Source organism: Dromaius novaehollandiae, chromosome 17 (assembly GCF_036370855.1).
Source record: "Dromaius novaehollandiae isolate bDroNov1 chromosome 17, bDroNov1.hap1, whole genome shotgun sequence".
NCBI lineage: Eukaryota > Metazoa > Chordata > Aves > Casuariiformes > Dromaiidae > Dromaius > Dromaius novaehollandiae.
Window position 1 is genome coordinate 7,155,940 of NC_088114.1, and position 23,827 is coordinate 7,179,766.

The following is a 23,827-nucleotide window of genomic DNA, read 5'->3' on the forward strand; positions in this document are numbered from 1 at the left end:
TCTGTCTCCTATTGCTGGCTCCAGTGCTGAGGAGAAAAGCTGTACAATGGGGTCTCTAACTCTCGCCCTCTTCCTCCCCAGCCACTGCTTTACACATTTACTCTCCACTGGGTCCCATCACAAAAGAAAGCACCTGCTAATCACAACAGAGTTAGGACATACATATCTTAAAAAAAAAGAAAAGAAAAAAAAAAGAAGCTGAGGAATCTGTGAGAAAACCTGCATATACATCCTTCTCCCAATGGGTGTAGAAGCCAAGGTGGACCTGGGAGCACCCACGTGCGTGAAGCAGGGATCTCAGGGCATCCCACCCCATGGAGTGCATCAGAGCAAACACAGGGAATGACTCTCATGATGCCATCGAGTCACCAGAAGGGCAGGACACTTCGGTCCCTTTGAGACAGCCAACCTGGGGCCTTTCTAATAGAGAGATGTTTCCTGGGATTTCGCACAGCTAGCGTGGAAAACCAGCCCAAGGCCCATGCCTCGCTGCAGCAGCTCAGACAACCAAGCTTTGGATCTAGCATTAGTTTCACCCTATAACAGGTCAATGGGTCATAAAGTGTAAAATGGTCCAGGAGGGAAGTAAATTCACAAGAATTATGGTCCCCCCCCCCACTGTCCTTTTTGCATGTTGTACGCGATCTTTATTACCTACTTCACCTTTATTTTAAAATGATAGTATACATCCAGAAATGTTACCTCTCAAAGCATAAGCAGCCCCAAGAGATTATTTGCCATCTCTACTATCGCACTGTGATAATGTTTTCAAGGTTAAAGCTAGTTCTATTATGATTAATAGGCTGCCCACTGCCTCCTCTGCATTGCATAGCTGTATAGACATGGGGTGGGGGTGATGGAAAGTTAAATGGGAGGGGAATTGTGTGATGAAGAATTACCAGAGCAATTATAACCTGAAAAATTAAAATTGGAATTTAGATGAGAAGGCTGTTTCATGATCTTTCAATAGCTATTATCAAGAAACCTTCCTCCCTTTGTAACCATCCAAATCACGTAGCAATGAATATATAAAGGAACGCTTTCTCGCTATTCTGTGAAATGCAGGTGGGTTTTTTTTATTAAACTTTTATCATTCATGACAGAATAATAAATCAGATAATTTTGGCATTGGTTTACACCATGTTTGCCTTTAAAATATTTTCATTATATCTAGGTTATGCTTGGATGACTCAGTGTAGTCTTTGTTATGGATAGTTATTGCTATAATTGCCCTTGTTCACACAGTTTTCTTGCTCAATAGTACCATATGTTCTTGGAATTCGAAGACCATATTTCATCTTGTCAAGGATGATTACAATACTAAGTGTACCACTGACATCAGCATATTCACTGGCTGCTAACACATGACACAAGTAGAGCCATAAGGATGGCTTTTATGCGCTGTTCAGCGCATCTTTACCAAACAGCTTCCTTGAGCAGCTGCTAATTTGGCAAGGGAAAACCCCAACAGAGCAGTTGCAGGCTGCCTAATTTACCTATAGCAAAGGCAACTGAAGTTTTCCCTCTCTATGCTTTATTTTTCTGTGGTTACTGGGCACAAGCAGTCTCATCTGGGTAGTCCACACATCACATTTAAGCATTCTCCAAGTGAAGCATTTGCTTATTTCTGCTTATAAATATGAAATAATGCATACAAAATTCAAAATACTTAGAACATACTGAGCAACTCTGTCAATTAGGTTTTAGTCTGTGCTCAGAATATTCTGGGGGGAAAAAGCACAACAAAACCAAACCAAACTTTACTCTCGTAAAAAGTTTTAAGTTGAACAGGAAAGATCAAGTATTACATCAAAATCTTGGCCCTATGTAACAGGATTGTGGCAACTTAAAAATTACGTTATGGTAACTATAGCATGCTTCATTCCAGCACTGTTGTTTCAGATTGTATGTTGGTCAGCCAAACATGAGCACATCTTCTCACTAATTCAGTCATGTATCACTAACTTATCAGATTTTACTGTCTCCAAAGAAAAGAGTGTGCATGCATGTGTATGTGCTTATGAGGGGAAAAGGGAAAAGCGTGGCTCTCACACTGACCCATGGGTCTCTCATACTCCTGTTAATGCCTGAGTGGGAGGCTTCAGGCTGCAGGAACTGTGAGGTTTAGCATTGTGAATATTTGCACAGACAGCTTTCTGCAGCAGAAATAAAGAGCATAATTATTAAAGAACCCCTGTCCATGGACTCCATTTCACACTCCATAAAATTAACTTTTGTCTATTTCAATTAAATATTGTGCACTAAAGTCTCAAATGCGTAGCTGATAGAATACACTACGAATCTGCATATTAACTCCACCATTCAGAGATATGCTAGAAATTTATCTTTATTTCCTAATAGGCCTTCCTCCCAAATTTTCAAAGTTTCCAGGAAGAGAGAGAAACCAAGAGCAGGACACAGTGCAATCTTATCAGAACAACTTACATTAAGAGATAGAGAGCGAGTGAATTAGTGAAATAGCTTACACTGAATTATCTCAGCGAATTATGGAACTTTTGGGGTGTGTGTCTGTGTTACATGCCTTGAGTTCTATTAGTTATTTGCCGCAACCATATCTTTTCTTATTTGGCACCTACTTCCTGTGTCAATGGTTCACCACTGAAATTCGTAACTAAGCTTTCTAATCATGGAAATGCATTGCATTTAAATTTGGCAGCATCCTGGCATTGGCTTGTTGCTCTGGGATGAAAATTTCCCCAGCTTTACAGTAAAGGAATTGGAAGACATTATATTGCTAGTTCAGGCTTTGTTACGCACTGTTTTGAATAAATATCATAGGTCAAGATGCATTTTAGATTTAATGAATGTATTGCATTTTATTATTTCTGAGACTGCAGGTTAAATGCATTGAAACTCAGCTAGCATCAAGAAATGCTATAAAAATACATCAGTATACTTTGGTTTGTATGCCTGTTTTGTACAGTTTTCCATCAAAACGGTCAGCTCTGGGGTGTGTCTGGGCAGCTTCTGCTGCGCAGGGGAGGGAAACTGCCATGTAGTCAAACAAAGAAGGGAACATTTGTCTAGAAGTTGCGTCTACCTTTAAGCAGTTCCTCTTGAGAAGAAACACCAAACTTCAAATATAATCTCCCTGTTGGCTCAGAAGCGGGAGGATGCTCTGTGTGGCTTTATCCAAGAGGTTCAACATGCTGGAAAGGGTTATAGCACATGGCTGCCTGCAACACTGCTGAACTAGATCTATTGACTCAGGTGGGCTTTTCCAGGCTTATGTCCCTACATTCCTAAAAGGCTGCTCAATATTGCCTGCTAATACCAAAGTCAACACATAACATGGAAAAAATTTCCCAGAATTAGCTCTTAAAAGCCAAACCATAAAAAGTACAGTTATTTGGGGATGTTTTATTTCATTTCTTACACCTACAGACTAATGGGATATCAAATCTGGTGGCTGCTTATCTCCCAGCAGAAGTCAGGTTAACACTGGTAACTGTAAGCAGCTTGTGTAAGCTTTTACCATTGCTTCGTAGTTCAGGAACAGTGTTTATTCCCAGCTTGAAATAGCAGTTTTCATAATATCTTTGATTAACTTATCTATGTAGGGCAAATTGCACACAGAGAAGTAGCACAATGCAGCAGGTACCCACAGCGCGGAAAAAAAGCTTGTTTCAGTTAAATGTTACCAAATAACAATAACATTTACTGTTATAACACAAGCAGCTAAGATGAAAATCACACTGGTGTGAAAGAGCCACACTTGACGATCACATAGCCATACCAGAGCTCTGAAGAGACCTGCTGCTGGGTCTCCTTGCATTAGTCACCGGTCTTTTGTACATGATGGTCACACACAGACGCCTCGACTGAGCAGAATGAAGTTTCGTATAAAGACACCCATTAGCTTCAGTGCTCTTTGGAGCCAAGCCTAACACAGAAAGCGTTGGCTTGGTTTAACGTGCTCAGGTGGCCGGAGAGGCTCTGCCGGTGGATGCAGTGCCAGCAACGCCGTCCCGGGCATGTTCTTCTCGAGCCCTCCCGCGAGGTGCTGACTGCCCGAGCAGCGGCTGCGCGTCCTGATCAGCTCATTGCTGGGCTTGTGCATGCAAAGAAACTGCGGAGCCAGTAACATCACGCTATGACCTCCCTCATATTCACATCGATAAACACTTAATCACAATTGCACTGAATGGGCCATTCTCAGTGGGAGAAGAGCTACGTTTGCGTCCTGCATGCGTATAGTACATATTACATTTACTGCATTTTCCTTCCTTGCTTCACTGCTTCTACTGTTTCAGGCGCAGCCCTCCGCCAATTCAAGACCCGTGTTGCCCCACGCAAGCCGCGAGGCGCAGCACTGCTCACGCTCCGCAGAGGCGAGCGCAGCCGTCCATGCTGTGGCACAGCAGCCGGGCCGCTGCCCAGCACGTGCTGCGCCTCCATGACTGCTACGAGGGACTTGCCGCCTCCTTCAACAACGCCATCAGGGAACTCCCTCTCCCTCAACCCATTAAGGAAAACAAATAATCACAAATAAGAAATAGTCGAGTCAATGCATTTGTCGCAGGCAAAAGAAGTCAAACCAGCAAAACAACGGAGTCCCCCCCAACCCCCCATCCAGAGTGTCGCAAATCCAGATTTTTGCACTCTGCTCTACAACATAGCTGGAAAAATGTGTGAAAGCAGTTCCCTGCTTGTCTGAAGGTCTCTAGCATCCACAGCATTTTCATCAAAATCAGTTATTTTTTACACTTAGTGAATTGCCTGCCTCAAACACGCCATACAAGATACATTTGTGTTGCAAAATAACTCACGCTGTGCTCTGCCATCTTAAGAGCAGCACTTACTTGGATCAGAGCAGCCACTTCAAAGGGATGTAGAGCAAAGTAAAGGGTCATGTTTGTACCATGCTTTCAAGAAAGTCACTTCTTTCTCATTCAGTGGTGGTTAAAATCAAAGGAACTTGTGAAATCCAAGCTATGCTCTAGTTTATTGAGGGACCAGGCCTAGCAAAGGAGCAGATGCTGCAACACTGCCCCACCAAGCCCGGCGCCCATGCTAGCAATACCTGCCTGCCCAAGGCACCCGCGGCAAGTTAGAGGCCCCAGCTCCTCTGCCTGCCCCCACAGCCACCTCGCACCCGAGCCGCAGACACGCTCCCACCTCCGAGGGGCTGCAGCGCTGGCACCCGCAGCACCGCAAGCTGAGCCCCGGCTCGCCACGCGGCGCGCACTCACCGGCAGGCTGGCACCTCGCATCCCGCACTGCTGCTGCTGCCTTCCTCCTCGAGGCTTGCAGAGGCTGAAGCCACCAAGGATGGCTGTTTGTAGAGGGAAGCGCCCCAGGTGGATGGCAGGGTGTCCTGCAAAAGGGCACACAGCTGATGTCAGTTCAGGGGCAGAGAGGGAGATGCAGCAGCTTGACTCCTTTGGCAGATCCAGTGCAGGTGTGCAGAGTAAACTCAGTGGAATAATAATGTTTTTTTCCCCTCTTACATTAGCCATAACTCGTAATGCCAAAATGCAAAGTACTCTGTAGTGGAACTTTTTACAATAGCTTCACTTTAAGAGAATATATTTGGTCCTGTGAACAACTAACTGCTCATTCAGCTAGAAAAATGCAGTCACTCCTGGATGTACAACAGTACAATAATTTCCCATGGAAAGAAACATCAGATAATTTTCTTCCTACGTATCACAGCTTTTCACTTAATAGAGCTGTTTTTCAGATAATAGCTTTGGTAATGGCACTAGAAGAAATCTTCATTGGGAAGCTCAAACCAGCTAAACTCTAGCTTCTTTACTCATACAAAATTCAGCCTCTGTGTACTATATTTGGGGAAACTTAGTACTTCCCAAGCTGAGCAAGTATGGGCTTCGAGGCTCAGTTCAAGAGAAATAAAAAGCTATGCAAGATGAGTAATGCAAAGGTGGGCTGCAGTCTTGTTCTTGGTTTGGGCCACAGACCGCAGACCTCAATTCACTTTGTTTCTGTACAACTTACGTGCAATGTACACACTCCTGTACACACTTCTCCAAACTCCCCCTTGTTGCCAGCACTGTGGGAGCCTCACCAGAAATAGCTGGTTTTGGTGAAGAAGTGTCTCTGTCTGGCAGTGCTGTGGTCTGTGGCTATTGCAGTCAGGCAGCGAGGCCCTGGGGCCAGGCGAGCAGATGCGCAGAGGGCACGAGCTCCCTTTATATCCCCACTGACCCCCACGGTGGAGCACACTGCTCGCCTTCACCAGCCCATGCCGTAGGCATTGCGTGGGTGGTGCACAGAGCAAACAGTGAGGTAAAGAATATAACTCCCATTAAAATACACAGCTCTGCAGGAAACTTGCCCACGGCATACGGCACTAGCTTTGTGCTTTGATCAGATGTGTGGCCCTGCTACAGAAATGGTGTGATCCTGCTACAGAAATGGTGTGATCCACAGGTTGTGAGGAGTTGGAGTACACCCCAACTCACCATCTTCGGAGGAACAGGTCTATCTGCCTGGTGCTTTAAATGGGGCAGGGAGGGTCAAAAGAAGTAATTTTTAGTGTTCTGTCAAATTCCCATAAATCACAACAGAGACCATCACCTGCTGTCATGGCCAAAAACTCTCTTACTCCCTCAAGTTATCCATGCCAGCAAGAAATAAAATTCTCGTATGCGACAGCAATGCTACTAAAGCACAATAATGCATCCTCTGTATAACTGAGACCTATCAGCTCCTGTCTGAATAAGACACAAGCATGCTATCATCCATGTTATAACTTTCTAAAGCTATTTTATTCCCATCATTGATATATTCCCAGCCTAATAAAGTTCTCCTCCCCACTGCTGACTCTGGGTGAGCTGAAGGGTATATAAAGTTTGTACGCTGGGTCTCTTGTGCCAGCAAAGTTGTATGCTATGCTAAGCCACAGTCGTTCAAGCAACCCTCAAGAGTGAGTGCTGCTGAAGACCTAGTAGCTCTATAGTTTGAGAACTAGGAAACTTTGCAGAAAGAAAAGCTGAAATATGCTGTGTGTTTCACGTTACTTCAATGTTCCTCATAGCTATATTGATTATTGTGCTTAGGTCTGCATGATATTTCTGCAGAGCATGAGGGCTGGACCAGGGTTATGGTCCCTTATTCTAATTGCACTTAACTCTTGATTTTGAGCAATTTGGAACCTAAATTGCTAATCTGACCATTATTAGCAAGTAACCTTTTTATAAATCCTGATTGTATCTTCAGTTTGAATTGGATTTTTAGTTCATGACTTCTTAAAATAAGCATATTTAACCCCCCCCCCCAATTCTAGATATCTAATTTATGTGACCATTCAGATTCCTTTTCAAAGTACATGACTATGACTAGGCACCTCTCATGATATCTTAAGAACTCTTAAGAACTTTACTGACCTACTATTTTGGCCACTTGTGTAATTCCTTCCAAAGCTCTTGTATTTCACTTATCCGGTATTATCCATTCAAGAGAACCTGGAACAGATGTCACAGAAACTATAGGCATTTATTTCCTACATAGCCCACGTGGACCGCTGCTATTGTAATACTAATTCTGGGGCTGGCTCAGGGAAGAGGTTGTACTAACACCGCTTCTACCTTCTGCTTTTTGTTCTTACAGATGGTGGGTTTTAAACAACAAAATTAATTACAAGTCAAACTGTATTTGTCTAGGATGTGTGAGACAGCTGGTCTCTGTTTATGGTAATCAAATTATTCACAGGTCTTGTTCTCTCTTCATTCCTTTAAGTTGGTTACTTCCCTTCCTATATATACCTCTTCAGTTAATTTAACTCCTTCTCAGGTGTTTCTTATTTGTTCTTACCAGTACACGCACCAGATATTGTAAATGGTCATTTTACTATTTTCCTTTAACATTCACATCTGCCATATTCATCTGACATTGCTCTGCCAGGCTGGGGAAACTGAGGTTATGCGATAAAAAGAAATTTGAGCCTACCTATAAAGCCCAGGTGGTAAGTGGCTTATTTGTAAACATTCATTTACAGAAATCACTACTTGGCCGACAGCTTTGGGGAAAACATCCTCTTGATGTGCCAAGAAGGCTCTTTGAAGTAGATCCTGAAGTGCTGTGAATTGGCTTCAATTAAGTTATGACAACTTCCCCAGCTGAGGGTCTGTCCCTAGCTAACGTCTCCATAATAAGTAATTGGGCATTCCTATCAAGAAGCCTTGATCCAGGTCTTTGATTCCTCTTGCTTTTCAGGCAGGGAGAGGATGTTTCAGTCACCAGCAGAAGGCAGGAGCTGTTTTGGCCCTTCTGTACTAGCTCTCGGTATTGCCTTAGCTGGCTGAACCTCATCTGTCAGTGCCTTACTTGGTTTTACATTTTGAATTTGGTGTAGGATAGATGTTGGGCCCTGGAAGGTATCAGTTTTTATGGAATATATTTTTCCCATACAGACAGATCCAGGGCACAAACTTATTTTCTGCTGGTTTGAATTTATTAAAATTGTTCCAAGGTGGAATTCTCCAATGATAATTTATATTGCAAAAATCATACTTTGCCCTGGAGACTTCTGAGGCACTTTGTAAGGAGGAGCACAGAACTGGCAGATCTCTGAGTCCAGTTCTCTGCCATCCTCAACACTAGGCAATATAGTCCACTTAAAAAGTTATTGAGCTGCTTTCCTTAAACAATATGCAAGACTTCTCCCTCAATCGGTATTCTGACTGAGGGGTTGTTCCCATACCACAATTTCCAACCTAAAATGTATTCACCGTATCTTTTGGCCAACATAGGGTCAGAACTGTAGAAAGGCGTCTGTGTCCGGGGATGCCTCCCTCAGCTGCTGAGCTGTTTCTGGTACAGATGAGTCACTCCTCTCAAAGCTTTTCTTGGGGGCTATAAAAGGGGCTTAGGCAAGGAAAGCTAAGTCCCCAAATGAAGATGATTTTCCCCTTTATTGTTCAAAACCTCAGCAAGTGTGGCCTCGTCTGGGCCCTCTTTTACATCTGTAAATTGAATCAGGCTCTGCTTGGAGTGTTTCTTGCAGCTGCTCTGAGGCTTAATTTCTCTCTCTGCTACCTGATAGTCTGCAAGGGCACAGCAAAGGAAGGATTTATCTGAAGGCAAAAACCATTGATTTTGACCCAAGATTCATGACATCCTGATTTACTCTGCCTCAGATATGCAAAGTTGTAATTTGCTGTATTTTCATCCAACTCACAGAACATGCTTAGACAACAGCAAGAGTCCGGGAGCTGCTCCCTGGGTCTGGCTTGCTTTAACAGCAGGTCGGATGTCTCCATGGCAACCCAAACTAGGAGCAGCACTTAAAATTGATCTTCGTATTAAGAATTTCATTGGCATTCTAGAGAAATAAAAAGGCCCCTTACTGAAGGCCCAGGGCTCTTCTGACATAAGCTACAAGAAAAGCACCTTTTAATTAGCAACTTGCCCCAGGCCAGCAATACTCCACATCCCATCACTGGCTGGACTCAGTTGCCTCCAATTGCTAGTAGAGAACTTGACTTTCCCGATCTCACGGTCGTCCTCCAGGTCCGCTCTGTGGACCCCAGACTACAAGGCATTAAGATTCAGTGCTCTATGAGCATAACAATAAGCATGACAAAAATGCCTTGATGGAGCTGCAGGATGGTGAAGGCAGTTAGATCTATGGCATCTCCATCAGAAGTTCACTTGCTTCTCCTTAGCAATGCAGCAGCTATCAGGAGATTTAATGCCAGAACCGTAAACTGTGCTACAATCTCTGTGAAGTACTCTCTTGACCAGTTTTGTGCACGGTGTTTACTTGTTGTTTATTACTATTATTAATACAAATAATAATGTTTAAGAGAGCAGCATTTAGGAGCCAGCAAGAAACATGGTTGCATAAACACAAAGTAATAGCCAGGCTCCTCTGAAAAGCTGGTAAGTAGGATGGATACAGAAGTGCATCACTCAAATGAACAATAACTGGTGAAAACCTCTTGTGATACAGCCTCCCTTGTGTTTACTTGTCGTTCCTTGTGCTGGCAGTGCGACTAGTCCGAGGAGTTTCTGGAAAGGTCTCTATAACCTATTTTTACTGATCACAAACTTTCATATAATGGCAGTGTCTAAAAGACACAATCAAAACCAGAAACCCATGGTACTGGTTGCTATATGTACTCTTGAACTTTTACGGTCATTTCCCCAAAAAGGGTACAGCCTAAAGAGATGTTCACGCTGTGCCGCATAGCTCGGGCTTGTGCGTGCTCACTGAGCTCTGCACCTGGGGAAGGGAAGAGGGCAGAGCTGGGAATGGCAACAGGAGGTCAGAGCAATCACAGACAGCCCTTTCTGCATCCATCCTGCCACTGGGTTAATGATATTGTTCGAAAGCGAGTTTTTCTTAGGAGGAACAAGAAATAATCTTTTTTAGGACTAACTAGTCCTAAAACTAACTAGTAAACGCAGTTCACAACATGACAAGAAGACTTACTCTATATAAGGTTCCAGTCTGTGTAATTATTAGGCAGCGACGAAAACAATTAAGATAACTTGTTCTTATTTCTCTTCTCTCGTAACAGGACTAAAACTCTGCTTTTAAACCCCAGCTCAGAAATTCCCTAACTTATAACCAGTGAGGAATGTCTCTGACTGAAGCTAAATCACCTGGACTTGGGCTCAGTTTTATCCTCCAGTCTGGATTCTTAGCAGAAATTTATGCAGATAGTTACAAAAAAGATAAGAGTGAAAGCAGAAAGCTGAGAAGAAACTGTTGCTCTGGAGGGGAGAGTGGAGATTCAGTTCTCCAAAAATTAGAGGGCAGATATAGACAGGTATCTACATTTTAAGTCTGGTTTTCCTGCTTAATATTTTTGGGCTCTCTTCTCTCTGACCCTAGCACCACCTTTGGCATAGAGCAGCTCTCTGTACAAAGCCCTGGTAATACCAGGCTTGAAGAAAGATTTGAGCATCTTCTTTTGGAGGCTCTTCTTAAGTAGAGTCTTTAGCCAGGACCTGAAGCTCTGACTGCACAGTACGATTTCAGGCCTGATTCAAAGCTGATGGAAGATGACAGAAGATCTTCACACTGACTGCAGCAAGATTTGGATCAGGGCTTGACTCACACTCGTATCACTGAGAAAAGACCTCTCTAATTTTTAATAAGGAAGGGAAAGACAAAACACTAAAACAACCAGACATAACAGTCAGAAATTAAGAAGAGGATAAAAAGCTTTTGTTTTTGCTTTTTCTATACAGTATGAATAGATTCCAAAGCTATTTTGAAACATCAAAATAATTCAGAACAAAAACAATATTGAAAAATACCCCCATAATCTACCAGCCATTATATTATTCAGTGTTCTTGAAAAAGACAGTCCTGGTTTATGATCCAAATTACAGATAAGAGCTGGCAACAAAGCAAACAGAATAAAAAATACTTTTTATATAAAGGAAGTGGGAGAAAAAACACGTGTTTGTTATCTTCCTGAGAGCAGCCCGGTTCTCTGTCAGAAAAGGTGGCATTTACAATCAACCTCATGAGGAAAAGTAGATAAAAGTGAAAAATAACAGATGAAAGGTGGCTGAGGCGAAAAAGAGTATTTTTTCCCTCCCTTCTATCTGGAAGGCCAAACCGAGGGAAGCGGCTGTTCTGCACTTGGCATATGTTTAATTTTATGGGAGTACAGGTTTGCTAGAGGAATTAAGGAGGCTGCAGCCCTTCTCCCTCTCCCGACTCCGAGTGCCTGACAGAGCAGGCATCCTTCGGATCCTGTGATGCTGGAGCAAACACACGCGGCCCAGCTCCACCGTCCAGGCCGCAGTTGCAACCTCCCTTTTCAAACACACATCTCAATCTAAATTAAGATGCTAAAGCAATGCAAAATAAAGACCTGTCTATTCCGCAATAAGAAATGGGCCTGGATCCCATATCAACAAGTTTCTTGCACACCTAACTTGCAGCATCTGAATACATAAAGCTATGTAAAGTGCTTAATGCTAGGTATGTGCATGAACACTTTGCCATTATTGAGGCGGTACCATACGACTAGTATGTTATCCTTCAGGTAAAATGAAACCTAGTCTTATCTCTTACTGGAAGCTCTGACTGCATCAAAACGTTTCTGCATCTATTGATCTTGAACAGGACACTGCTACTTTTTCTATGCAAGTCATTCTACTCAGGCCAATGGAGCCAACATAAAGGTGCTTTTTTATTCACCCATTTTCAAGTAGTGCAACTAGCACAGCCAGCCAATTACAGATGCTTCCTACAGAAATACACCACAGGGGCAAGAGTTGCCTTTTTCTTCTCCTCCAGATAATTAAATTCTGTAAGAAAAAATGGACTGTAATAACTCACATACCTAGTATTATTACACCGGTTCTCTTTTTGTCCATATTATATTTATTCCTGATAAACTTACATTTTTTCTAATTTTCTGATTACTGTCAGCTATAATACGATACAATTTTCCCTTCTTAGAACTTCACACTTAGGATATTTGTTACTGCTGATACCCTTCTGCCTTACAGTTAAGAAAGAGAATTAAGGACTTGCAACCAGCTGAACAGAAATGAGTCACAGACATCGCTGTCAGAGTCTACGGAGTGATTCGTGACTGGCCTCTGTCTCTCGTTCAGGCAGAAATCATTAGAAAAGATTTAATCGAGAAAGAGTAATGAACCTAGAGGCTGACCAGACAAATGACAGAATCACTTGACTTCTGTTAAAAGATGCTAGATTTTTTAAATGAGACCTTACATTTTTTATTAAGTTAATATAACCTCAGTTGTCAATTTCAGCTGAACTCCTGTTTCTAAATTGTACGTCAGATCACTGCTATTCTTTAGCTCTCTTTATATGTAAATGTATGTATACAAATATGTATATTTAAACCTGTAGATTTGAAAATCTGAGCTATTTTGGTCCTAATATCAGACTTTTTAATCTGAAAATCTACCTTGCTGCAAATCATCAATCCAGAAGGGCAATCCTGACTTTAAAATATCACAATGCCTATGGAAGCTACCAGCATTTAGGCATTCGTAGCTTTTTCAGAGAAGGCAGTCTCAGGCTGATAAACAGCCAAAGCAAAGCAACACAAATCAGCAAAATACAGCAGTGCAGACTGGACAGTATTAGTACCCAAAGGAGCACCAATTTGGGTGACAACAGGTTTACTACGCACTCCTCACTGACTTCTGGCAACATACGCAGTGCTCCCGGTCTGACCTTACACTTGCCTCTCAGAAATACCCTTTCTTAGGAGTGAGCCCATCACAGCTGATTCCAGGAGATGACGCCAAGGAGGCTGCTAGTCCCTTTTCACTGAACACCTGCTTTGAAGTGGTGGAGAGAGATTAGCCCATGTCATGCAGCCCCGGGCATGCAACGTGGCATCAGCTGGAGCGACTGAGCGCAGGCACCAGGCCAACGTGCTCCCAGAGAGATCCCTCTCCTGTGGGCAGGAGGTGCTATGCCTTCGGTACAGCTCATGCCTTGGATAGAGAGGCCAGAAGGACCAAGTTGTGCTGAATGACAACAAAGCTCCTGAGATGCCAACTATTGTTCAGAAGAGCCTGGCAGAGACATCTTAAAGCTAATTTCAAAGGAAGAGGAATGTAGCCAGAAACTGGCCATTTATCCCTGCGATGAAAAGCCAGTATTTTATCTGAAAATTCACTCTCTTGCACATCACAGAATAGGCATGCACATAATACCGGGATAAAAAAAATCTTTCAGTGTACATGTATCTCAATGCTATATGGACCTAAGCACACTCAGTACTCTTACAGCTCTCTCTGTCTAGCTTTTGTGCTCTAATTGGGAAGCGTACTGGCCAATTAAGTATTCAGGAAGGAGCATTTGATATGTGAAGTGAAGAATAATTTGGCTGCTGTGAAATGCCAGTTAACTTACCCTCCCACTCCATTTGTTTTCAGGAAATGGAACATAAAAATACGTAGGCCTTGTTTGCTTCCACCTCATTATTACATTAGCAGCTTATGCCTGGTGTAATCATTTCAGATCATCACAGAAATTGAACACTTAATATTTTGTGGGAAAAAAAGAAACAGAAACTAAAATCTTTTTTAGAGACAATATCAAAAAAATTGGAGTCAATTAAAATGCTACAATGGAATGACAGAAGCTATTCCAGCCTAACTCATTTTGAATAGTCAGAGAAATGCAGGGATCCAATGCTACTCTTGTAGAACAGTGCAGGTTTAAAAAATAATAATTTTTATAAGAGCACTTACACAGAATCAGGCTCAGAAACATGAGAATGCTACATAATGGCCACCTCTAGGGAACTTGAAATCTACTGTGTTTCTTTTTCTGGATGGTCCATAGATTTCTGGAAATTTTGATGATAATATTCTTACAAGCATGCTGAGGTCATTGTATCTCATTGGAGAAATGCCCCAAAGAATAAAATATATCAATAGATTTGCCTCCAAAAATATCCTCCTAAACTTGACTAGAATTATTATCCTGCATTTGCATCTTTTAAAATTTTCTTGGAATTCTTCTCTTCCAGTTCAACAGAGGAAGGTGAAACAGAAAAAGACAGGTTGCCATAGATGGTCATAATTTAGACTGGCAGTTCCCAGTACTGGAAATTTTGGGATAGAAATATTTTGCACATAGAGAGGGATAAATATATCTGGATAAATAGCTTACTTGTGACATTACTCGAAGATCAGGAAAAAAATTAATAATATGCTACAAATAATAAAAATAACTGGATACCATCCCATTTTAGTTGATAAGCCTTCCAACTTGAAGCGTAATGGAGTCAATGGAAAGATTTCCAACTATTTCAGTAGGATTTAGGTCATGTAATTCTCTTTTTCTGGAATTGGATGAGCCATTGACATTTTTTAACTGCTTCACAATGACTACTGTTCTGCATACTGTCTGCTAAGAGCTTGTCACAAATGTTCACAATTTGCCATCCACAAAGCGTTCTTAGTTGTATGGGTCAGGTGGCATTCTTTTCTACTATGTAAATGACTAATAGTAAAAAAATGGAATACTTACAAAAATGGAATATGACAATAGAATATACATTGTGCCAGCTGGAGAACATTTAGTCACTTACTCTGTTTTCTCATTTGATGAAACATGCAATTAAATAGAAAGGCACTTATCAGACTTTACTTCATATGAAAACTCAAACATTATTGTTAACCCCCATATGTATACTGTATTTAGGTCGAACACTTAAAGGTTTTTGGAAAAATGAACATACAAAAGACTCATTTGAACCAAAGTTTATTGCTCAGTTCAAGTAAGCAATGTGATAATCTTTTGCTCTCATTATTCATCTCACTATATATTTGTGGTTCACTAGTCAACAGCAAGGAGTCCAGAGCAAGTCATTATTATTAAAGTAAGACATCAGTTTTGAGGATGTGCTATTTCACTTAAAAAGAAAAGAAACACAAGGCCTATATACAGAAATGCAATTTCCAAATGGAAATGTAAAGGGAAGAAGAACAATATTAGCAGAAAGCAAGCACAGATGCTGTGTCTTCAGAGTATTTGCATTCTTTACATGAAAAGAATTTCTTCCTCTATCTCAATATTGTGTTTTTGCATCTCCTGATGTGAATCTTATTCTAGTTCTGTGCCATGTTGATCCATCCACTTTCTAATGAATACATTAAGGATGTTACCAAGCAATCAGGAAATTCTGAATGGAAAAAGAGGATCTCTGTTGCAGCAAGGTATTAATTCTCCAAAGTGCAACTTCTTCCTCATGTCGCATTTTATTGAGAAGAAAATTATCTTTCAGGAACAAGGCCTTATCTTTTCAAGAAGAAGTGTTACACACCAGTCTATCACCTTAAATCATTTACCCTATCCTGATGAATCTGTCCTGAGAACTATTCAAATTAAATGCTTCCAAGAGAAACATGGTATGGGTAAAAGGCAAGACTGAAGGACTGCATTAAGAAGGTCATTCCTGACTCTGTTCTCACCAGGCTCAGGGTGGATCAAAGGAAACTGAACATGTACTATCAGTCTGGCATAAAGATAGTTTCCTGTGAGTGAACTGCACTGTTCCATATTCACCTGAAATCAGGTGTAAAATCCATCATTTTTGCTAATTTTTTAAAATTCAACAGATGTTTTCTATCGAAGTTAGAGTGCTTTAAGTTGTCTCAGATGTGCCAGGGAGCAAGAAAGTACACACAGACACCACAGTAACCAAGTTAACTTGAGGCAGCAATGGGTAATTTGGGCTGGTTTATCCTGAATGGATGAAAATAGTTAAGCAGTGACAGAAGGAGATGCTATTCATAACATCTTCTGCCTGGTCTATTTATCTAAAGAATATTTTGTGGCAGGAATTGTCTACCCTCACACACTTTTAAAGCACAGTCCTTTCATTTGTCTGCACCTCTGAGCTGTCCTGGGTCATAAATAATGCTAACTTGCACAGCAATTGCAATAAGCCTACTCTTTTTCTGCATCTTTCAGAAGAGCATCTCAAAGCATGATAAATTGATGACTTTATCATTGACTGCACCAGCAACAGCATTGACCTTTGATTATATCTCCACAAGATCATTCGCACAAGATTCTTTTTCTCTGTCTTGCAAAACAGGCTAGGGCAGCATAAATTAATGGCTTGGGATCTTTTGCTAATTACCTAGGTATATTAGCTCTCCCTACCTCATCCTGCTGTAGTATAGGGACTTCCTTCAGATATTTGTGCTCCTCTAATCAGGTCCTGTCAAACAGTATGAGTCCTTTTTATTTCCAGGGTGGACTAGAAAAAAGCAACAACATCCAGACAAGATGTTATGAAGCAAATACACTGGACATCTGCCCAGTCTAGGACATTTTCAGGCAAAAAGCAAAGAGTTTACAGCCAAGAGCCATAAAAACTTCAGAAATGTGGGTACCTAATATTGGTACAAAATCTGAGGAACTCGAATGCCTCATGGAAAAGGATTTCCCCTCTGCCCTCCCAGAACTGCTAGTCTTATCGCCTGAGCTCTCCTACTGAGGGCAATTCATCCACAGACCAGATTTCTTCTCTCATAAAATACAAACTGTACGAATAAACAAATAAACAGGAACTGAACAAAACTGCCACTTTTAATGATGTCTGCTACTTACTATTGAACCATTATCATTGATCTCCTTCTCTTACACCCATTTATTCATTTTATCCCTCTGTAGCATCTAGTTTTAAGATGCAAGTGTGCACTTTTTGCAAGAGGATCCAATTTTTATTCTGTATATGCAGTTAACATAGCACACCAAATACTGACTTCTGCTTACTGCCTTGAAGTGCTATTTTAATACTTCCATAAAAATAACTGTAAAAAAAATTGAGAATAATTACAAAAGGTCATTAAGAGTTTATCTCTAAAAATAATATTGTTACTGCTAGTTCATCCATAATTTAGTAGATTCCTCAATCTTCCCTGAAATCACCACTGCAGGTCAGGTGGCAAAAAAAGGACTCGATAAAAACTTTATATTAACTTACATTTTTGAGAAAAATTTATGGCTTTAATCCTCATGACAGTTTCGTAAAATGCAATCTTGTCTGACATCTGAGGAACCTTCCTCAGGATCATACACGTGAAATAGTAGAGCTGAGATTTGAGCCCCAATCTCTAGAAAGCCCGTTCTGTAGCGTAGTCGCACAACAAGCCTTTTGCTCAGCTCTACGTTGTTCTGTGCAACAAATCTAGCTAAGCAGGTTCCTAACGCCTGTTCGTCCAAATGGCCGATCTTTCCATATCCTTGCCTGACCACATTTATGGAACCTCCCTCTGACAACACCGGCAGTTTTGAAGGGAAATTATGGCACCCATGTGTAACATCAAAAGATCTAGAAAGAATAAAGTGGCTGTGTTAACATGTTTAGATCAGTTCAGTTCTTTAATCTCCTAACAGGCTTCAAGTAATGAGTGGTTTTTAGTTAAATTTTTTACAGTGCTAAGAAGCTAAATTTCTGATGTTTTAATAAAAAGGGAACAGAACTGTTGACAGTTCATATTAGTTGACAGACCCTGTAAAGGCAGGCATCTATTTAGCCATTCTGGATTTCAGTTTACACAGGACTTCAGGATTATTGTCAACGTTTAAAAATCTGGGTCAAGCAGAGAGAGACCTAACTAAAATACCCTTATCCAAACTGTGGCAAACTCAGAGAAAGTCTAGAATAAACTCAACACAATCACTGAACAATACCAACCAAACCCATTTTAGCTTCATATTATGAGTCTGATTCTTAGATTTTAATAGATGGCTATTTATGACCTACATCTCCAACTGGCAGGATGGCTCAAAGTCTTAGCTGTAATATGTCATGGGCATTCTCTTCCTTCAGGACTCCAGAAAGGCCCGAGAGGCCCATAGGAAGCAAAGTATTAGAGTAGCAATGGGATTTCTCCAACTCATTCAACAGGTTCATTTATCCACAACTTCAGAAAGAGAGAATTTAAGGTATATTAACTTTCCATCTCTATTCTCAACAAAAGAAGGGAGAAAAGGACTAAAGACTGTGTGCCATATTCCAAAACACAAGTATACTGAAATGCAAAAAAAAAAAAAAAAAAAAAAAAAAAAAAAAAAAAGTTTAGGTAAAGATACCTCTCACTCCTGTAAAAACCTCTCTACTAAAAGCAGGAGTCTCCAAATAGCCATATGTTAACAGAACCATCTAAAATCTATTTATTACTGGGGCAAAGAGCAGGCAGCTCTCACACTTCCCCACATTTTGGCTTGAGACCCTTCTCCCAGTATACATGAGTAATGAAGACTATAATCAACAACATGCTAAGCTGGAGTACTTGCTGGCTTTGACTCTCAACTTCTGAAAGCACAGCAGTTAAGGCTGGAACACAATGTGTAGTATAGAGCATGATCTGCTCTCAAGCACTGCAAGCTGCTCAGTGTTGTAGTCAAAAAACCAGTAAGGCCTAGTGTCTTTGTGCCTTAGATACAAGACATGAATGAGTTGTATTATCAGGTGGTGGCACTGGATGGTCTCGGGAGCACATCTGTCCCAGCCCAGGGCAGAACATTATCTATTCAGTCTGGACTATTTTTTCTGCAGGTAGTTTCCTGCAATTATATCCACATTTCAGTGAATATAAAAGCAATGACTCATTCTTCATTTACAAAAGGATGAAGGCATTTGATCTCTATTTCCATATACTAATTTGACAATATTCAATAAATAGCACAGTCACTTTTTTGGTTTCTGTTTAAACTGAATTCAACACTAACCTGTGTAGGCACTTTATAATATGTCACCGAGTAATTAGCTCTATCTTTAGGCTGCTATGTTCAATTTTTTTTCAGGCCTTTGCACTAAACATCACAAAGTCTAAAGAATTTGAACAACTAAATTGCCACTTTCATAAGTGACTAGGCAAGTGGAACCCAAGTAGCAAAAGGCCTTAAAGTCTAAAATATGTTCTTACGTCTGTGCCTGTGATTAACTCCTCAAATGCAAATGGATACCTAGTAAAATGTTCACAAAGCAACTATAGTTCAGCTTCTACTTTCCAAAGATGTTTCTGAAGATACGACCGTGTGGTTTTGGCCCCATGTCACTTTAAGGATGTGACTTGGATTCATAAATCAGCTTAGAAGCTTTCAAAAATGTTTCCTAATATCAATCCTGTAAAATGGAGGTGATAATAATATTCAGGGGAGGTTGTTTCTAACATAAAGACTAATGTAAATAAGTAACACCTCTTTAATGTATTATGTTTTCACCTGGTTACATACAGCTATAGGTAAACACTAAAAAAATTTGACTTCACTTTATCAGAAATTTTGGTGCAGTATTTATTTTGCATGTTATTGCATTTGAATTTTAGTCTCTAAAACAACAATAGCTGAATTATTTTCAGTATTCTCCTTGTATCCTTGCAAAAGGAAAAGAAATCTTATTCAAGTCAAAATGGTTTTTATTTCCCATTGATCTGTATAACCAAAACCTACAGCAACTAATTTCCCAGATTAAACCAATAAATTGAGATCGCATCACTAGAATCCTGACTATTGCAAAAATATGCACTAGGGGAGAGAGATTTACTGAGATGTAAAAAAATCTCCATTTTAGCTACATTTTCATAGCTCCTTTGGTCAGGACGAGCTGACAGGTATCAGAATCCAAGATAAAGATATATGATATTTAGAAACGGCATCTAAGTTATTATTCCAGAGAATGAGCAGAGTAAGTGAGCTATCAATTCTGGGTTCTTAGGCCAACCTAGTTGCTGTCAGTAAGTCAGTAATTATTTATGTGGCTTGTTTACACTCAGTAACTAAAAGGTTCTAATTATTTGTTTCACAGTTGCTGTGTGGAGTAAATTCAGTAATTATTTTTTGCTAAAATACATTGTATAAGGGTACATTTACTTGGGGAGCTTCTGCTGTACTCTATGTTTGGCAGAGAATTTTAAATGAAAGTGTTACCAACCGGCCCGTTAATAAGAATTCATCTCCTGCTGGCATGAATATGGCAAGACGGAAATATATAAAGCTGTCGGTATTTAGTATATTGTAAACCAGTAGGGATAGGTTTGGTTTTAAATTAGAATGAAAAACATGCTTTAATTTGAGAGGTCAGAAAGCAACTTGGATTAATTTGTCGGTCAGAAAACCTTGGCAAACTTTCCTGATTTCTCCTTCCCCGCTGGCTCCTGCATCACTTGGATGAAGTCTGCTGCGAGTCTCCTGAGCCCTCCGGTTCGTTTTGCTTTCCTAGGAGAGGTGAGCGCCCAGTGCCCGCCAGTGTCCCTGACTGATGCTGTGCACTGCCACCGGCCCACGCAGCCAGGGCACCCGCTGCGGCACTGCCCACGAGCAAAAGGAGAAATGAGATGCCATCTCAAAGGTCCACTTCACAAGGATTCCACTTTGTATTCCCCCCCCCCCCCTTTTCTTCGGCTCATCTCTTCTTTCTTCTTGTTCATCTAACTTTTCATCAGTCTTTCTAATTAAGAACAGGTCATTGAGTAACACAGCTCCTCAAGGACAACCTAACTACTTGAAGTGGATGTAGGGAGGTTGTATTTAGACATGACAGTGTTTGGGCTTAATTGCCATATCTCTCCTGGCCTGTTACAGTGCTGCTGGCAACACTCTTGAAGCCAAATCCTCTTCTGCTGGAGAAATTTTCTCAAAACTTGAATCTGTTTTGCCAAATTCTCAAGAAGAGCAAGCTGAGGCATGCCCTGGCACCCGGCATGCAGCATAAATGTGCCTGGAGTGATTTGGGGCCGCCTAAAAGTCTGTGGCATGCACATTACTGGAGCAACCTTCCCAAGTGGCCTAGCACATCACTGTAAATGTGGATGGTTTGGCTTCCAGCCATAGCCACGAGGCTTCTCCTTCCTTTGCTTCTCCAAGCTTGCTCCTAACTCATCTATTTTCAGATTCCCTAGGTGACACACTCTCTTTCTGGGTCAGAGATGCCTGGTCTTCTCTTCTGAGATAATCCAAGTCCACTAAATACCTAATATATTATGAATAAGGTTTTGAATTCAACCCAGAAATGAATAGAGAGCCCAAGCGGCACATGAACTCCTACAACATGCTTACACAGCTTCTTTTCTCTGTAGCAAAAGGCTTCAGTGATGTTGTAGTCTTCACATTATATATATACATCTAATTTCCCATGGAATGAAGTGCAGCAACTTAATCTGTAGGTGATGAAAGTGTTGAACAAAACAGTCGCGGTGCCAACCCAATGCTGAAGTTGGGCAAAAATACCTCTTGGCAAAGCTGAAATCTCTCAGGGCATATTTCAACACAGTTAATTTTTTTTCCAGGAAATTAGTATACATACAACAAAATTGTTTTGCAAATTTGACTGTAGCAGTTACCATCACCTATTTTTGCAGCTGCAATGTCTTGCCCAAGACTGAAGCCAGTTCCAGCCGGCATGGGTGGATTTTCTGTCTCTATTGACTTGCTACCAGCAGCAGCCAGAACAATCTTGAAGAATCTGTTAATCTGGCAAGCTTTCTGTATATAGGATAAAAATCATAGCTCTTGCAGAGTGTAATGTAAGAATGAATTGTCTGTACTATTCACAAGTTCTCAGATTAGGGACCTCTATGCAAGCCAGAGTGTCAAAAATAGTGAGAAATTCAGCAGGATTATATATATGTATGTACATATGTGTAATTTAATGTTCCACAGCACTGACAGCAACTTCTACACCTATTAATTTGAGCAAATACAAGAAATGAGGAAAACTCAAGAATGGCAAAGGCTGAAGGTAATGAAAACAGGAATGGCTTTTTTGGCTGGGTAAATTAGATCGAGAAACTATAACAAGAACTTGTAAAAGAAGCTGCAATAACGCCAAGAATAATGTTTGTTCGATACCCCAGTTTTAGATACTATTTCACAGAAAAGGAAATAATATCAGAAATTTGAACATGCTCAAATCACTGTCTTTGTTGAAGGAGGCAAAAACAGCTGTACTATTATTGCTTACCCACCCATATACCCTAAGGTACAGAACATGTATCATGGAGAAGGGCAGCGGTTGTACTACAGGTATGTGTAAGAGAAATATTGACCCAACTCCTACCCGCTCTTTTGTCAAAACAAAAACAAAAACAAAAAAAGCCCCTCATTCTAAAAGAATTCTTCTGAATAGCTATACATTGAAAACAATGTGACAAATAGCATGGTGTCACACACACAAAGGTTGTCAAATACAACCAAAGATTGAGCCTATTCAGAGAAGTAAATACATCTGGGACTAATTGGGAGTAAAGCAGGAACTTGACCACTGGATCTGTTATTGTTTGCATCTTTCTATAAGCAGCAACAGAAAACAATTTTTTACCCCCGTAACAGGATTTTTGCTTTGAGCCCATAGCAGTACAGGCTCATTCATCTGCTCCATGATCTCCACACTTCCATGACAGGTTACCTAAAAGAAGTACGAGAGTAGCACCCAGCCTCTTTTGACAACACGGAAAAATGTCATGGAGTTCTGGAAATCTCCTCCTACTTCGACAGTGCATTCACTTTACAGTAGCATAAACTCCAAAAATAAGGATCCTTCCAAAGTAAATATACCAAAACAATTTCTAAAACCACTTGTTTTCACCAGGTGATTATTAGAGTTTGTATTAGTTTCTACCTTCCCTCTTGCCATAATAAACAGGACAATAAAAAGACCTCAGTCCACTGCTGTAAATCCTTAATACTTTCAGTTTCTCTCCCTGGCCCGCTCCAAATGCAGACGGACACCAACACTTTCTCTAAGACCCCCGAAAGTTGACCCGATGCAGAGCAGAGTTTCGGCTGCGACACAGCGCTCTGCCTGCCCGTACCCGAGCACACTTCTCCTGGAGGCTCCCAGGCTGCAGGCAACCGCAGCATCCAGCAGAGACCCAAATTAACGGTGTCAAGCCCCTACCCAATTAGCTGCAATCGCTTTCCCCCTACTTCACTCCGAATAACATAACCCCTCTCAATGCCCCAAACTCCCTGCTCTCCTGAGCTGCCATTCTGACTAGGGATACAGTCAGCGGGCTCCCTGGCCAGGAGGTGCACAGTGCATCTCCAGCTTTAGCTAGCCCTGAACAGCGCTTTTCAGCTACCAGGAAGCAAAAGAAATTGTTTCGTGGGCCAGGTATAGCACTCAATCTGTATTTTGTACATACCTGGCTTCAGAACTGTAGCTAAATCCAGAGTCATAACTAAATTCAGGAAGCAGAGCAAGAGGGAAGAGGAAAGAACTATATATATAAGATTACACATTATTTAAATGCCCATCTCTGTCTGTAAGTCTAATCAAAGTAATTATAGGTAGTGGTTACTACGTATAGCAGAAAACAGAATGATCAAATTAAAAAAATGATGCCATAGCCTACCTGCTTCTGA

General features: G+C 41.0%; 1 long non-coding RNA gene across 1 annotated transcript in view; it reads right to left on the reverse strand.

The window, feature by feature from the left end:
* Positions 1-5,223: 5,223 nt before the first annotated feature.
* LOC112980461 (uncharacterized) overlaps positions 5,224-23,827 on the reverse strand; it is a 310,497-nt gene continuing 291,893 nt past the window's right edge. Inside the window, exon 6 of the long non-coding RNA XR_003258428.2 lies at positions 5,224-5,338. This is a non-coding gene — a long non-coding RNA (uncharacterized LOC112980461). The remainder of the gene's footprint in view (positions 5,339-23,827) is intronic.